A 15,078-nucleotide genomic window follows, 5' to 3' on the forward strand; every position below is an offset into this window, starting at 1 on the left:
TCCATCACTTCAGAATGACGTAGGCAGTTGTTCACTTGACCCTTCCAGTGCAATTAGGGTGTTTTTTTCAATCAGTTTTTGTCCTGTTAATTGTCAACAACATGTCTCCATCATCTGTATACAACCAGCTTCAGTTCTGCTAGCAGTTACTTGTTAAAGGGACTTAATGAGTTACATAGCCTCAATACCTTGTACTTAATGATATATTTATTCAACCTACACCAAACTTCACCTTTATCTTTTAAATGTGTAAATAAACTAGTGCATGTTCTGTTGCCCATTTAATCAAAGGAGTTTTTTCTTCTTTTCTTTGGAGTCTAATTAAATTAACTGAGATGACCTGCAAGGTCATTACTATCTGCAGACTGGATCAGAAAGTGGAGGTAGTGCACTACAATCTACTTTAATCCCATTAGAGCCATGTCACTCTTAGGCCTTTGCTGTGATTAGACAATTAGATACCAATGACTTTCTAATGGATTCACTACAAGCATTAGCTGATGAAAATTCTGCCGTCTTTGCTGCTTGCCTTCCTTTTATAATGAAAAATGAAACACTGTCACAGGAATCTGTTAATTTAATAGCCTTCTTAACGATGTTAGGGTTGGTAGTGATAGAAATTAAACATGAATTGCTGCTGAAGTTAGCCTGTTGCATAAGTTAGTGTCATATAGCTTTTCTGAGTTGCAGTTGATTAGGTAAACAAAGATGGGTTTCAGAGTAACAGCCGTGTTAGTCCGTATTCGCAAAAAGAAAAGGAGGACTTGTGGCACCTTAGAGACTAACCAATTTATTTGAGCATGAGCTTTCGTGAGCTACAGCATCCGATGAAGTGAGCTGTAGCTCACGAAAGCTCATGCTCAAATAAATTGGTTAGTCTCTAAGGTGCCACAAGTACTCCTTTTCTTTAAACAAAGATGATGACTGTGATGCTGGTAAACTAGATGCCAGCTCTTGCTAAGACATTAGGCCAAGCACTAACAAATTCATTGCTGGAAACCAGTCCAGCTCACCTGTTAGTAAGGTTAAGATGGGTATTGAATTGTAACAATGTGTTTAGTGTCTAGACTTTATGAAATGCTTGTAAATTGCTGGGTGCATTAATCTCACTTATATTTTTTAGCACATGCTATAAGGTAATATTTAAGTTTTTGCTTTACGACTATAAAAAGGTTTGCTCTGAAATCTATCAACTCAGGCAGGAAGGATTGTCTCCTAACCATCAACAAGTTCAATCAAAAGTAAATGGGCTATTGTGAGACATGACAACACAAAGACCTTGCTAATTGCCCCTGCACACCCATGAAGAGCCTATGTGCAAAAGAGCTCATCCCATCAGCTTGAATTCTGGAAGAAGGAAATAAAGATAGGGAGCAAGAAAATTTCTCCTTTCTCTCTTTTTTTTTTTTTTTTTTTTTTGCTGTTTGGACTCTCACAGAGCTGGAGCTATGATACAAAAGCAGAGATCCTCAAGGTGAACCTGGGTTAGCCCTAAAAGACATTCAGTGCTAGATTGTTAGAACTCTGTCATCTTTTGGAACTATAGAATGTAACTTGTGTGTGTATACATATTTGCCTGCTTTAACCTGTAAATAACTCCCCCTTTCTTTTTCCTAGTTAAAAAATCCTTAGTGAGTAAGGGTAGTGTATAAGGGGAGGAAAATAGGTGATCTGGGCTGTAAACCTAGGCATGTCACTTTAGCTTCCTGAGCCTCATTTTCCTCATCCATAAAATACAGGATGATAACTTTCTACATTACAGTGGTATTGTGAGGCTTAACTAAATAATATTTGTGCAAATTATTATTAAAGACACATAATAGCATAAGTGGAAATAAAACTCGGGACTTCTGCCTGTTATTCCCATGCTCTTCCCCTTAGGACACATATCAGCACCTCTGCTACCATCTTCTTTTGCAAAATTCAGAAGTTCTAATGTTTCACTTAGTGGCTCCCCCCTTTCCCCCCTTCCCCCCCTCCCAGTCATCCTAGTAATTTAAAAAAAATCAAAATTAAGTGGAATGAGGTAATTTCAAAGTGTTGTAAGCTTGCTTCAAACTCACAAAAGTGTCAGGAACTCATTAAAAAAGGGGCAAAGTTTGGTGAAAAGCGATTTGTTTTGAATATTTTCCTCGACTTTATCAAATAATATTAATAGCTAAACAGTGAAAGAGTTACCATTTTAATGTTAATATACATTGGTGCACAGTTCATGGAATCTTTAATTTACTGCACCAGTATCACTAGTCTATGTTGAGGGGAGAAGGGGTATATAGTATTTTAGGAACAAAGAAGTGGAAGGCAAACAGTAGGACAGAAAGTGAGTATCGGTTGTGACAAGCTGACACAAACTGCGTATGTCGCTCTTGCTGTTGATAAGCCAGTGTGAGAGGATGTCTGCAGTACTGATTCCCTCATCTAAAGACAGTGGGACTCATTTTGATTTCACACTGGTGTAATTAACTTTAATGGATGTAGAGAGACAAGGTGGGTGAGGTACTCCTCATTTAAACATGAGTGTGAACAAAATTAAATTGAAATCAAATGGTCCCACCTGCCTCAGTGGGTGGGGGAACTTGATGGGGCTGGCAGTGATGGGGGACAGTCCCAGCAGCGCATGAGGGGTCACTTGCTGACCTTCCCTGCTGTGAGTCTCTGGCACCCATTGGCCAGCTGGAAGAGAGGGGTGCTGATTGGCCAGCATTTCCCAGTTTGTTGGTTTTAACCTGGAGTGGAGGCCAGGTGGAGAATATTTTGGCCCCAGTCCAGCAGCCCCACCCTACCCACCCCTTAGTAGGAATGGGAACCCAGACAACAGATGTTCCAGGGTTAGCCGATCTCCCATTTGGGAGTCAGGAAGGAATGTTTTCTACCATGGGCCAGTTGGCAGAGGACCAGGGAGTTTTTTTGCCTTCCTTGAAGCACTTTCCAGCCACAGTAGGTTAAATACAAATGTGGATGGTACCTAACTGAGGTACTTGGGATGACTTGCTAATTTGTTACAGCTTGCAGCTGGTTTCCAGTGGGGCTAAAAGGATAATATGAACAGTTCACAGAGATAAAAGACCTGGTATTTGGTGATGGGCTTTGGTCTCATGGGATAGGGTGAGACCTTGCTGCCTTCAAGGTCAGACCTTGTGGACCGAGGTCCGCACCCTTCTTCACCTTCCATACCCCTCGCATGGGGCAGGTTGCTAGGACTCAGAGCAAACTGACTCCTGAGGGTAGACAGAGGAGCGCTTACCCTGAGGAGTGGGTTATATGTAAGCCCCTTTGTTTTCAGTTTAAACTGATTTTTAACGAAAAATTCCTGGGTTTTACAAAAAGTATTCATTTTTTTCTGATGTTCACCCTACTTTTGTATCATTCAAATAAATAAAAATAACTTGTTTTATTAGGAAAATACAGTACATTGCATGAGATATATGTATTATGAAAACACATTAGTTCGTGTGTATATGCAAAGCTATATGTAGTCTAGAAGATACACACAATAAATAAACAGGCACACATACAAGCTCTGAAGTGTGTGCACATCTGAACATACTGATGAATCTCATGCTCACCACGTACACATTTCAAGCTGTTAGCAGATAACAGTTCAAAGATTTGACTCACTAAAATGGGAAGAAAACAAAAATCTGTATCACACTACATTTCAGAAGACAAGGAAGTATTCAAAAGTTAAAAAAACAAAAACAAACAGGCAAAAAGGATGAAGTTGAGTGTGTGGGCTGCAAATGGTGTGGCCCAAATATTAATTGTAAATATTTATAGTGTGACAAAGTTCCTGCTCTACCTTGGTGGGTCTTGTGCTTATTGGCGGATTTGCTTGCCTTGGAGCTTCACAGCAGCCCTCAGCTTGGCCGTTTTTCTGAACCCACAGTCCAGGTTGACTCCTCCTGTGTCTGACCAGGAGTTGGGAGGATTTGGGGGGAACCCGGGCCCACCCTCTACTCCGGGTTCCAGCCCAGGACCCTGTGGAATGCAGCTGTCTAGAATGCCTCCTGGAACAGCTGTGTGACAGCTACAACTCCCTGGGCTACTTCCCCATGGCCTCCTCCCGACACCTTCTTTATCCTCACCATAGGACCTTCCTCCTGGTGTCTGATAATGCTTGTACACCTCAGTCCTCCAACAGTCCACGTTCTCACTCTCAGCTCCTAGTGCCTCTTGCTCCCAGCTCCTCACACGTACACCACAAACAGAAGTGAGCGCCTTTTTAAAACCCAGGTGCCCTGATTAGCCTGCCTTAATTGATTCTAGCAGCCTCTTGATTGGCTGCAGGTGTTCCAATCAGCCTGCCCCAATTGTCTCCAGAAGGTTCCTGATTGTTCTGGACCCTTCCCTGTTAAGGAGCCGGAATCGTTCTTCACTCGCTCCTGAGCTATTTGCTTTCCTTTCTTTCCTAAAGCCCCCCGGCCCGGATTTTTCACACTTTTCCTTTTGCTTAGTTTCCCCCCCCCGCGTTTGGGCCGGACGCTTTGTTTTTTTGGTTTTGTTTTTTCCCGTTTTTTTGAGCTGCGTCAGTGTGCTGGCCGGCCGCCAGCACCCCCCCCCCCCCCGATGCCTGCTTTTGGACATTGCTCCTTGCTTATTTGAAACCCCCGGAGGAGGGGGGAAGGACTGCCAACCTGCTGTCCGGGGAGGGGAGTGGACCCCCCCAGATCCAGCTGTTTTGTTTTTTGCCTGGACCTTTTCCGAGAGCCTTGGGACAGAGCCAACAGCTGTAGCAGACGCCAGAGGCCGGAGTACTCCCGGGCAGCTATGAATCATCGTGGAGAGAGGCCGTAAGACTGAGGGATTTCTTTTGAATTTCTACCCTCGGGGGGGGGAGTTGACTGCATTTCAGCTGCGCCTGCGGCGGCACAGGGGTGTAGCAGGGAGCTACCCCCAGATCCATCGGTGCCCCCAACTCCCCCACCACTGTTACAACTATCACGGCCCCCGCTGCTTCGTCCCTGCTGGCAATCTGCCATCTGCCTTCGGATCCAGCTGTTTGCTTTGGACTTCGCCTTTTGGCCCAGGCATAATAACCAACCAAGCGAGACTCTTTGGACACTTGTGGTGGGTTGTCCTCCCCCCCCCCCCCCGGATTGTTTACCCCATAGCCTACCCCTACTACCGGACCCCGATTTTTGCCCCCCCCCCCTCCCAGTGTCTCCCTGTCTCTCCCTGCTCACAATGGCAGAGAAGGAGGGACGCAAGGCCCCTCCACCGAAATTGGTTGCCCCTTCCCCATCTACCCTCCTGCCCACCCCTCAAGATTTCCCCACCGCCTCCATTGTTAGAACCCCTGCCACCGCCCCCGCTGGGGCATCGGCAGTGGGAGGCACCGGGGCGATTACTACTGCTGCTCTGGTTCCTGCCCCACTAGATTCTAGGAACCCCCCCCCAGTTAGACGGAAAAATCGAAGCGGGCCAAAAGGGAAGGGCCCTGCTAATGCCGCTGGACCCTCCGTGGCAGAGGCCGCCCCCACCACAGTGGCCTCGTCATCGATCGCGGCACCCCTCCCAGCTGTTCCCTCCACCAGCTCTGCGACCATCCCTCCCCCGGCCCCCAGGACGTATGCCCGGGTGGCGACAGGCCCCCCCTCACCTGCCGCCTCCTCATCTCGCCCTCCCACTGCCTCCGCTGCCATTACTAGTAGTCGGGGCCCTCTTCCCGCCCTGACCAGGAAGCACGGTGTCCGTTGCCTCCTAGTACCCGCCTCGCCCCACGTGGAGGCATACGTGCAGGCGTTGGCGAAAGTGGTAGGACCCATGGCCATTGTGGCGGCCTCCAAGATGTATGGGAAGGTCGTTCTCTTTCTGGCCTCGGAGACTGCCGCCCAGGAGGCGGTGGAGAAGGGCCTAGTGGTGGGGGGGGTGTTTCTCCCCCTAGAACCGCTAGAAGATCTGGGCGTTCGCTTCGTCCTCACCTCCGTTCCTCCCTTTTTACCTAATGTTGCCCTGTTACCTGCTCTTTCTGCCCTGGGGAAGCTTGTTTCTGTTATTAGCCCTCTCCCGTTAGGCTGCAAGGACCCCGCCCTCCGTCACGTCCTATCGTTCCGCCGGCAAGTGCAGATTTTACTGCCGGCGGGGGTGCGTGACGGAGAGGCGCTCGAGGGGTCCTTCCTAGTTCCCTACCAGGGAGCCCGCTATAGGGTCTTTTATTCCACCGGAGAGGCCCGGTGCTACCTCTGCCGCTCGGCAGGGCATGTCCGCAGGGACTGCCCTTTGGCCCGGGGGAGAGGGGCACCTGAGACCCCCGAGACCCGGCGGGATATCGGCCCTGTTGTTGCCGACACCCCTGGCCACCCGGCACCCGACACCACCCCCCCTCCCACCCGATCCACCGCTGCCCCCGTCCGGGCCCAAGAGGCACCCCTCCAACAACGCCCGGGCGACCACGGGAGTCCCACTCTTGCCGTAACCACCTCGGCAGAGCCTATGGAGGGGGGTGTGGCAAAGCTTTTACCGGGTGCAGGAGAGGGCTCGCCCCAAGGAGAACCCCCCGCCCCTAATGCTGCCTTACCGCTACCCCCCCAAACCCCTGAACCTCTGCCTCCGCGCCCCGCTCCGTCCCCTGCTACTCAACCCCCGGACGACGCCATGGAGGGCTGGACTGTAGTCCAGGGGAAGCGAGGCAAGCGGAGGGCTCGAGCTCCGCTGCATTCATCTGACGCGGAAGCCCCCCGGAAGACCAGGAAGGGAGGTACCGACCCTGAGCCTCCCGCCTCGGCCACGAGTGAGATCCATTCGCTGGTGTCGGGAGGTGAAGATAGACCAGCATTGGAGGGTGGAATCCCCCCTCCGCGGGGGACCCTCCCCTCCGAAGCCCCGGGGGAAGCCCCTTCTAACCAGATACCACCTGAATTCCCAACGAACCCCGACGTGACCGCCGAGGCGGGCCCTAGCGGAGAGGCCCCTGGGGTGGTGGGAGTTGGCCTCTCCTCTGTGTATGCAGAGATTGAAGCCCTGGATTTGACCCCGGTCACCCAGGGAGGGGATGATTTACTGCCGGCCGGCCTCGATTTGGGCAATCTCACCCCAGGCCCCCTCTCCCCATGCCCTTTCCCCCTGACTGCCTTTCCGGGTGAGCACCCCACGGAAAGTGGTTTACCGCCTGGGGCCATGGCTGCCACGACCACCCCGGAGCCAGTACCTAGCATTCCTCGGAGCCCCCTCCCTTGCCCCTTCACCCCCGACCCTGCTCGGGAGGCGCCTTCTTTTCGCTGTGCGCCTCCTGAAGCCCAGGGCCTTACCTCTGCCCCTGCCCCCACCCCTATTCCGGTTCAGTCTCCCTCCTCCTGCAAGGCTACCGCCGCCCCTGGGGTTATTTCTTTTCCGCCTTTTGCAGATTCCCCCCAGGGAGCAGTCTTTATGTTTTCTAGTTGCGACTCCCCAGGAGTTGCACCTTTCCCCCTGCCATCCCCGCCCGCCCCAAGGCACGAGATGGAGTTAATAACCCCAGCCTGTCAGACACCCCGTCGGCGGTCCGCACCCTGCCTACCCGCCTTAGCGGACCACGAAGCTGCATCAAAAGCCCCACCAGGGACTGCTCTGGGAGTTGTAACCCTACCCCCCCATGAGCTGCAGCATGCATTACGGGAGTTCTTGAAACAATGCCGTGGTGCCCGCGATAGGGCACAGCTGGCTCTCCAGCAATGGGGGGACTTTGATCGACTCCTTCGGGCCGCGAGAGCCCTTATGAGGGAGGGTAGAGGGCAAGGGAAGGGCGGTGCCGCGGCCTACGAGCGGGCCCGCAGCTTCCGGAAAGAGTTACTTACTCACGGGATGGGACACGGGTTGCTACGCGACCCGCCGGGGGCCATGAGTACCCCCACCCCTGAGAACTCCCCACCCCCCCAGCCCTCCGCATGACACCTCTCATCATTGTAACCCTGAACACCAGGGGCTGTAGGATGGCTCTCCGCAGGTCCCAGGTGCTCTCCTACCTTCGGGAGGGGAGGTACTCTGTGGTTTTCCTGCAGGAGACCCACACGGACCCAACCGCCGAGGATAGGTGGCGGCTGGAATGGGGGGACGGGGTATACTTTAGCCACTGCACGGCTTGGCAAGCTGGAGTGGCGACCCTGTTCTCTCCCACCCTGCGGCCCGAGGTGCTCGGAGTCACTGAGGCCGTGCCGGGCCACTTGTTGCACCTCCGAGTTCGTTTGGAGGGGCTCGTGGTCAATTTTGTTAATATCTATGCCCCGCAAGTGAGCTCACAGCGGCCGCAATTTTACCAGCAGGTGTCCGAATTTCTCGACACCCTGGATTCACACGAGTGCCTGATCCTGGGAGGGGACTTTAACACCACCCTCGAGGAACGGGACCGCTCGGGGGCCGAGCCGAGCCCGGCCGCCGCGACCATTCTTCGAGACATAGTCGACTATCACTCCCTAGTGGACGTCTGGCGTGACCATCACCCAGATGATATTTCCACGTTTACCTTCGTTCGGGTGGAGGCCCGTCGGTCGCACCGCTCTCGGTTAGACCGTATTTATCTATCCCGTCTCCATCTTTCACAGGCCCACTCCTCCACCATTCGGCCGGCCCCTTTTTCTGACCATCATTTGGTTGCCGTCACGGTCTCCCTCTGTGCAGAGGGACCGGGGCCGGCTTACTGGCACTTTAATAACAGCCTGTTGGAGGACGAGAGCTTTGTGATGTCCTTCCGGGAGTTTTGGCTGGCCTGGCGGGAGCAGTGGCGTGCCTTTCCCTCGGTGCGGCGATGGTGGGATTTAGGGAAGGTGCGCGCCAAGCTCTTCTGCCGCAACTACACTCGGGGCACCAGCCGACGGAGAAATGCGGCGATAGAGCAGTTGGAACGGGAGGTCTTAGAGCTGGAGAGGCGCCTGGCCGCCAGCCCCGGGGACCCGTCCCTCTGCGGAGCGTGCCGGGAGAAGCGGGAGGAACTTCGAGCCCTCGAGGACCACCGGGCCCGAGGTGCCTTTGTCCGGTCCCGCATCCGCCTCCTTCAGGAGATGGATCGCGGCTCCCGCTTCTTCTACGCCCTGGAGAAAACGAGGGGGGCCAAAAAACACGTCACCTGCCTTCTAGCGGAAGACGGCACCCCCCTCACGGATCCGGAGGAGATGTGTGGGAGGGCCCGTGACTTCTACGCAAACCTTTTCTCCCCGGATCCGACCGATCCTGGCGCTTGCGGGGTGCTCTGGGAGGAACTCCCCACGGTCAGCGTGGGCGACCGAGACCGGCTAGAGCTGCCTCTCACCCTGGCCGAGTTCTCGGAAGCCCTCCGTCGCATGCCCACCAATAAATCTCCGGGCATGGACGGGCTGACCGTGGAGTTTTACCGCGCGTTCTGGGACATCCTTGGCCCAGACCTAGTCACTGTCTGGGCTGAGTCCTTGCAGGGCGGGGTCCTCCCTCTCTCGTGCAGACGAGCGGTGCTCGCCTTGCTGCCGAAGAAGGGGGACCTCCGCGACTTACGAAACTGGCGTCCCCTCTCACTCCTTAGCACGGATTATAAAATCGTAGCGAAAGCAATCTCGCTGCGGCTAGGGTCCGTGATGGCGGACGTGATTCACCCAGACCAGACCTATACTGTCCCGGGTCGCAGCATTTTTGACAACCTCTTTTTAGTCCGAGACCTTTTGGAACTCGGGCGGAGAGACGGTCTGTCGTTCGCCCTCCTGTCTCTCGATCAGGAGAAGGCGTTCGATAGGGTAGATCATGGGTACCTCCTGAGCACCCTGCGAGCATTTGGATTCGGACCTCAGTTTGTGAGTTTTCTCCGGGTGCTGTACGCCTCCGCGGAGTGTCTGGTTAGGCTCAACTGGACCCTGACCGAACCGGTCAGCTTCGGGCGAGGGGTGCGGCAGGGGTGTCCCCTCTCAGGCCAGCTGTACGCTCTGGCGATCGAGCCTTTCCTCTGTCTCCTCCGCAGGAGGTTGACGGGGTTGGTGCTGCGGGAGCCGGAGCTGCGGCTGGTCCTGTCGGCGTACGCCGATGACGTCCTCCTCGTGGTCCAGGACCCGGGCGACTTGGCGCGAGTGGAGGCATGCCAAGCCATCTTTTCGGCAGCCTCCTCCGCCCGAGTCAACTGGGTCAAGAGCTCTGGCTTGGCGGTGGGGGGCTGGCGGCAGGTAAGCCCCCTCCCACCCGCGCTTCAGACCATCCGGTGGAGTGCCGGCCCTCTGCTCTATCTCGGCGTTTACCTTTCTGCCACGCACCCTTCTCCGCCGGAGAACTGGCAAAATTTGGAAGGCGGCGTGATTGAGCGGATCAGGAAATGGACGAGGCTACTCCGATGTATCTCCCTTCGGGGGAGAGCACTGGTGCTTAACCAACTAGTCCTGTCCACGCTCTGGTACCGGCTCAACACCCTAGCCCCGGCCCCGGGTTTCCTGTCCCACCTCCGGAGATTGATTCTGGAGTTCTTTTGGTCAGGATTGCACTGGGCCCCTGTCGGGGTTCTCCACTTGCCCCTGAAGGAAGGAGGGCAGGGCCTGAAGTGTCTGTACACTCAGGTCCGCGTTTTCCGCCTCCAGGCCCTGCAGAGGCTCCTTTATAGTGCAGGTAGTTCGCCGTGGAGCATATTGGCGCATGCCTTTTTACGCCGCTTCCATGGGCTCCGCTATGACCGACAGCTCTTTTATCTTTCCCGAGAGGTTTTCCGCGAGACCTCTCCGGGCTGCCGGATTTCTACCAGGACCTCCTCCGGGCCTGGAAACTGTTTTCAACGACCAGGTCCGTGGCGGCCATCGTGGGGGCAGATCTCCTCACGGAGCCCCTGCTACACAACCCCCAACTTTGTGTGCAGGCGGCGGAGTCCCGCACGGTGCGCCAGAGGTTGGTCCTGGCGGGAGTTACGAGGGTCGGGGACCTCCTGGACTACGACCGGGGGGACTGGCTGGATCCCCTGACGCTCGCTCGACGCATGGGGCTCTCCAGCCTTCGCACCCCCCGGCGCGTGCTTCAGGAGGTGGAGGCCGCTCTGACCCCCGCCGCTCGGGCTTATGTTAGCCGAGCCTTGTGCGAGGGCGCGCCCCGCCCATCCCTTACCCCAGGCCCGCCGGACCTTTCCATCGGGCCCCTACTCTGTCGATCCCAACACACCCCTCATCCTTTCACTGCGAGCCGGCTGCATGAACTGCAACCGGTCGGTTTTCAAGTTGCATCACGGAAATATCTATATACACTCACGCTCCATACCCTTCATGCCCGCACCCTGGTGTCCCGCCCCGATACAAAGTGGCGAGATCTCTTACCACCTTTGGAGGGTGAGCAACCTCGGTGGGCCAGCCTGTACTCCACCTTGGTCCCGAGGCCCGTCGGGGACATCAGTTGGCGGCTCCTTCACGGGGCTGTGAGCACGGGCGTGTTTTTGACACGTTTTACCTCCCTTCCGGAGACTTGCCCTTTTTGCAACGTGAGGGAAACCCTGGCGCACGTCTATTTAGAGTGTGCCAGATTGCAGCCTCTTTTTCGGCTCCTCACAAATATTCTTTTGCGCTTTTGGCTTCATTTTTCTCCCCACCTCTTTATCTATACACTCCCCATCCGTGGCCCCACCAAGTCGCGGGATCTCCTGGTTAGCCTCCTCCTAGCCTTGGCTAAAACAGCCATTTATAAGACCAGAGAGCGGAGGTTGGCTCATGAGGCGTCCTGCGATTGTGAGGCCGTTTTCCGACTCTCAGTACATTCACGTATCCGGGCGGAGTTCCTCTGGGCAGCGTCCACCGACTCCCTTGACACCTTCGAGGAGCGGTGGGCGCTGTCCGGGGTTCTCTGCTCGGTGACCCCGTCCGGTTCCCTCCGTCTGACCCTCTGATTGAGGGAAAGAGCGAGAGCCGCCAGTCACAGCCGTTAGTTGCTGTGAATACCATCATTACTGTCTTCTAGGAGGGGTCCTATAATACATGGGTGTACCCCCCTCCCTCCCAACCACCCACCCCGCAGCCGTGCCCATCTTGTCGGGCACTCTCAGGAGAGGGAGGGTCGGTGACCCTGGGCGCGGCACTAGGTAACTCGAGAGGGTGGAAGACCACGAGTGTCGAGGAAGCCCCCCCGCTCTAGGCCACCAGGTAACTCAGGAGGGTGGAAGACCACGAGTGTCGAGGAAGCCCCCCCGCTCTGGGCCTGGGCTAACCCGAACACCTCTCCCTCCTGAAAGCTGTTGTGTTATACCTTTTGATTGCGTTGTTTTGTTGCTAAGTTTTTTTTTATCCCTTTGTATTCTTTGTAACTGTTACAAATAAATTTCCTTTCTGTTTCAAAAAAAAAAAAAAAAAAAAAAAAAGCTTCCCTGTTGGGAAACGGAACGTCCTTTGCTTGCTCCTCAGCTATCTGCTTTCTATTCTTTTCTAAAGCCCCCTGGCCTGGATTTTTCTTACTTTTTGAATCTGCCTTAGTTCCCCCCTCTGACCGGGCCAGACGCTTTTTGTTTTGGTTTGATTTTTTGTTATTTTTTTTTCTTGCCGTTTACATGCTGGTCGGCCTCCAGCTTGCCGTCAGCACCCGCCCCCCCCCACGCCTGCTTTCGGGCGCAGCTATTTGCCTCAGCTGAGCCCCCCGGAGGAGGGGGGGGAAGATTGCCGATTTTGCTATCCGGAGCGGGGAGTGGAAACCCCCAGACCTAGCCGTTTTGCTGGCAGCTCGGATTTTACTTCTTATCTTTACAACATTCTCTGCATGCCGGAAGCCTTGGAACACAGCCAACACAGCTGGAGAAGAAGATTTCACAAGACAGGAGAAATAACACAGGGAAGCTAAAAATCATCATGAAGGGGGCCGTAAGACTGAGTAATTTTCTGAATTATACTCTTGTGGGGGGGAGTTTGACTGTGGTTTACTTGCGTTTGTGGCGGCACAGGGGGTGTGGTGCGGAGCCCCCTCCCCAATCCATCGGTGCCCACCCCCCCACCATTACTACAACTGTTACGGCCCCCCCGCCGTCCGTCCCTGCTGGCAACCTGCCATCTACCTTCGGATCCAGCTGTTCGCTTTGAACTTTGCCTTTCGGACCGGACATAACAGCCGACCAACCGAGACTCTTTGGACAAACGTGCGTGGGTCTGCACCCCCCCCGGATTGCTTATCCCACAGCTTGCCCCTATTACTGGACCCCGATTTGTTCCCCCCCCGAGTCCAACCCCTTTGGCATTCCCCCCCCCCGCCTGCAGCCCAGCAGGGAGGAGCGGTTACTCTGCTTCCTCCTCCCTCCTCTTCCTTCTGGTGTCTCCCCATCTCTCCCTGCTCACAATGGCGGGGAATGAAAGGGGCGAGGCTCCTTTAATAAAATCAGTTGTCCCTCCCCCACCTCCCCCCCTGCCCGAGCCCCAAGGTCCCCCCCCACTATTGTTAAGATACTTGCCACGCCCCCCCGCTGGAGCACCGGCAGCAGGAGGCACCGGGGTGATTACTGCTGCTGCTGCGCCCACCACCACCCCAGATTCTAGGAAACCCCCCCAGCTAGCCGGAAGGGCCAGGGCAAGAAGAAAGGAAAGGGCCCCGCTAAAACCACTAGGCCCTCCATGGCAGGGGCTGGCCCCACCGCTGTGGCCTCGTCATCGACCGTGGCGCCCCTCCCTGCGTTTCCCTCCACCAGCTCTGAGATTGTCCCTTCCCCGGCCCCCAGAACATATGCCCGGGCAGTGACGGGCTCCCCCCTGCCTGCCGCCTCGTCATCTCACCCTCCCACCTCCGCTACCATCACCAGCGGCCGGAGCCCTTTCCCCGCCTTAACCAGGAGGCACGGTGGAGACATACATGCAGGCGTTGGTGAAGGTGGTAGGACCCACGGCTATTGTGGCGGCCTCCAAGATGTATGGGAAGGTCGTTTTTTTCTTAGCTTCGGAGGCTGCCGCCCAGGAGGCAGTGGAGAGGGGCCTGGCGGTGGGGGGGGGTGTTTGTCCCCCTAGAGCCGCTGGAAGACCTGGGCGTTCGCCTCGTCCTCACCTCCGTTCCTCCCTTCTTACCCAATGTTGCCCTGTTACCCGCTCTCTCCACCCTGGGGAAACTTGTCTCTGTCATCAGCCCTCTCCCGTTGGGCTGCAAGGACCCCACCCTCCGTCACGTCCTTTCTTTTCGCCGGCAAGTGCAGCTTCTACCGCTGTGACGGACAGGCGCTTGAGGGGTCTTTCCTAGTCCCCTACCAGGGAGCCCGCTATCGGGTCTTTCACTCCACCGGAGAGGCTCGGTGCTACCTCTGCCGCTCAGCGGGGCATGTCCGCAGAGACTGCCCTTTGGCCCGGGGGGGAGGGGCACCCGAGACCCGGCAGGACATCGGCCCCATCACTGCCGACGCCCCTGGCTGCCTGGCACATGAAACCAACCCTCCTCCTACTCGACCCATCGCTGCTCCCGTCCGGGCCCAAGAGATACCTTCCCTACAATGCCCGGGCGAGCAAGGGAGTTCCACCCTTGCTATTACCAATCCAGCAGAGCCTATAGAGGAGGGTGTGGCAAGGATATTACCGGGTACAGGAGAGGGCCCGCCCCAAGGAGAACCCCCCTCCCCCCATGCTGCCTCACCGCTACCCCCCTGAACCCCTGAACCATCGCTTCCACCCCCCGACACGACCCCTGCTAACCAACCCCCAGACGACGCTATGGAGGGCTGGACCCTAGTCCAGGGGAAGCGAGGCAAGCGGAAGGCTCGAGCTCCGCTGAATCCATCCGACGCGGAAGGCCCCCGGAAGACCAGGAAAGGAGGCACTGATATTGAGCCTCCCGCTACGGCCATGAGTGAGATCCATCCGCTAGTGTCGGGAGGGGAAGACGGACTGGCATTGGAGGGCAGAGTCCCCCCTCCACGGGAGACCCTCCCCTCCGAGACTCCTGAGGACGCCCCTTCTGCCTGGATACCACCTGAACCCCCCGCGGACCCCGAGGCGACCGTTGAGGTGGGCCCTAGAGGAGAGGACAGGACAAGGAGTAATGGTCTCGAGTTGCAGTGGGGGAGGTTTAGGTTGGATATTAGGAAAAATTTTTTCACTAGGAGGGTGGTGAAACACTGGAATGCGTTGCCTAGGGAGGTGGTGGAATCTCCTTCCTTAGAAGTTTTTAAAGTCAGGCTTGACAAAGCCCTGGCTGGGATGATTTAATTGGGGATTGGTCCTGCTTTTG

The sequence above is a fragment of the Lepidochelys olivacea genome (genome assembly GCF_965140295.1).
Source record: "Lepidochelys olivacea isolate rLepOli2 genome assembly, chromosome: 2".
Classification (NCBI taxonomy): domain Eukaryota; kingdom Metazoa; phylum Chordata; order Testudines; family Cheloniidae; genus Lepidochelys; species Lepidochelys olivacea.